The sequence below is a fragment of the Arachis stenosperma genome, chromosome 9 (genome assembly GCF_014773155.1).
Source record: "Arachis stenosperma cultivar V10309 chromosome 9, arast.V10309.gnm1.PFL2, whole genome shotgun sequence".
Classification (NCBI taxonomy): Eukaryota; Viridiplantae; Streptophyta; class Magnoliopsida; order Fabales; family Fabaceae; genus Arachis; species Arachis stenosperma.
Window position 1 is genome coordinate 8010856 of NC_080385.1, and position 2894 is coordinate 8013749.

A 2894-nucleotide genomic window follows, 5' to 3' on the forward strand; every position below is an offset into this window, starting at 1 on the left:
CCTTCAAAAGGTTGTGCGGATGACTTGTTTGTTGCCCCATTTAAAAGCTTTTCCTTTCTCCTCCGTATTGGTGGCCAACCCAAAAGGAAAGAAAGAAAGAAAATTAAGCCTCTAACAAAGATATCAAGGCAATTAGAACATAGGCGGGGGCTAATGCCAAATAAGAGTATGGGCCTCTACTACATGGTAGCTACAACATGTAGAGGAGGAAACAATAAGAGAAAATGGCATATCAATGATACTTGATGCAAGAGTAAGGTTAAAGCATGAAGAGCATATGGCACATCAAGTTCACATAAGAAGAAGCGGGTCATGAAAGACAATATGAGGTCATATCAATGCACAAAGACATAGGAGTCATACAAGATGAAGCATTGATTTAAAAGTTTCATCATCCAACAATATCAAACAAGTCGAGAGGCACCAAAATAATGCAAGAATTTCTCAACAATTGAGTGTAAGAATCCAACACCATTATTGGAATGGCACTTAGAAAAAAATTGAAAACATGCTATAAAAACAAAATGAAAATGAAAGAGTAGAAGTATGCGAATGCAGTGAACAAAAGAAAATGGAAGATGAGAAAAAAAACTCTTTTTTTTTACCGGCGCGTGCGCGTCATGCACGTTTACGCGTCGATGGGTATATTGGTCGAAGGACGCGTACGCGCCAAGTGCGCGCACGCGTGCGTTGAGTTAGGCCGGAGGCATAGTGTCGGCCCAAGTCTGGCACAACTCTCGGGTAAAAGTACCGGGGGTGCAGATTGTGCAATCGACGCGCGCGCGCACATTGCGCGTGCGCGTGCATTGCGAATTTAAGATGATGTGCGTGTACGCGCCTGGTGCGCACACGCGTGCATAGACTTGTGCCTTAGGCCCAATGTTCGCACAGCGCAGGCCTAACTCTCGGGTTTTTTTGGCCGGAGGTGAAATTTTGCATCCACGCGTACGCGTACAGTGCGCGTCCGCGTGGGTGGTCGAAAAATGCTCAGGTGCGCGTAAGCGTTAGGTGCGCGCACGCGTGGATGGTGTTCTGTTTTTTCAAAAAATATTTTTCTATGTTTTTGTGCCAATCCAAGCATTCCAAACCTCCAAGCTACTACCAAAACACCCTAAAACCTTATTTAACATGTTAAAATACTAATTAAACTCAACCAACTAATCTAAACATGAAATTAAACTAGTTCTACCAATATGTACAAAAGAGAAAATGAAAGGATTTTACCATGGTGGGTTGTCTCCCACCTAGCACTTTTGTTTATTGTCCTTAAGTTGGACTTATGGGGAGCTCCTCATCAAGGTGGCTTGTGCTTGTATTCATCTTGGAACTCCCACCAATGCTTGTTTCTCCATTGTGCCCCAAGATTCTTCATGGATTGAGCCAAGTCTTGATGGAGTTTTTCACAAGTTTGGGGCTCCCAAAGTTGATCCTCTTTTTGTAATCCGGGATCCCACACTTTGTTTTCACACCCGTCTTGAGGTTGATCATTATTATTAGTCCAACCAGGTGGTGAGTAAGGTGAATTCTCTATATAGTGGCCAACAATCCTTCTAGACCCATCTATTTGAGCACTACTCCAACCTTTATATCTCATGTTTGATGCATCAACCATAATGAGCCTTGATTTGCAACGCCCACCACAAAACCTTTTCCGCTTACGCTTCATCCCACAAACTTCCCTAAGTTGGCCATCCGTTTTAAGCAAACCATATTCAAGTGAGATAATAAAGCTAATAGAAATGAATTTCACCCACTCAAATGAAGGTGTAGATGGCAACCTAAGCAAAGTTGCTTCCAACGATCTTGACAAAGTGTATTCCACTCCCATCCTTCTATTTCTAAGGACTTCCACCTCTTCACAAGATTTCTCTAATTCAATCCTTTGTTCATTAATACTATCTAAGCCTTTACCCCTAATCAAACTATGATTGGGAGGTTGAAAGAAGTTTACCTCCACAATATTTTCAAATGCACCGGGAGAAGGTTCTTCAAGTTCAAAGGATTCTCCACCATTAGGACTTGATGCTTGCTCTTCATTGCCATGGGAAGTCAATTCTTGCTCTATCCCATCCAAGTCTTCATATGGAATATGCCTTGGAAGGTGTGCACTTTCCTCCCTAGCATCAACTTCAATCATCTTGGAGGGGTTTTCTTCAACTTTATGTTCCCATGGAGGCTCCGCATCTCCTAAGTCTTCTACCACTTCTTCCTTGTCTTCAACAATTAAAGCTTCCTCTAATTGTTCCAATACAAAGCAACTTCCTTCATTTCCTACCGGAGTTTCCAATCTCTCCTTCATGCTATGCTCTTCTTGAGCCATGGGAGTTCCTTGAGTGTTCAAGCGTTGGGAAGCTAATTGATTTGTTACCGCATCCAAGGCGGCCATGAAATTTTGCACATCCCTTTTCATCTCTTCTTGCCCTTGAACAAGAACACCAAGGGTTTCATCCATTAGAGATTGGGGTGGTTGGAAGGATTCATCATTTTGGGGGAAGGATTCATAGTAGGAAGGTGGTTCTTCTTGGTAGAGTTGTGGTGGTTCAATGTTTTCCATTCTTTCCACTTGTTGCACAACACACTCCATGGTTGCTTGAAATTGATCCAATGCTTCCTTGAGATGATCCCTTGACTCTTGTTCCTCTTGGATAATATGATTAGGATCATGTGGCTCTTGGATCAATGGATATGAGTATTATTCCATGGGAGGTTGTGGTGGAAAGTAGTATTCATCTTGTGGTTGAAAATTTTCGTATATTGGAGGTGGTTCATCTTGGTAATAATATGGAAGGGGTGGCTCTTGAAAATGTTGATGTTGGGGTGGTGGTAGCTCTATGTGTGGTTCATATGGCTCATATGGTTGTTGGTAGGATGGATATGGATTAGGGTCGTATGAA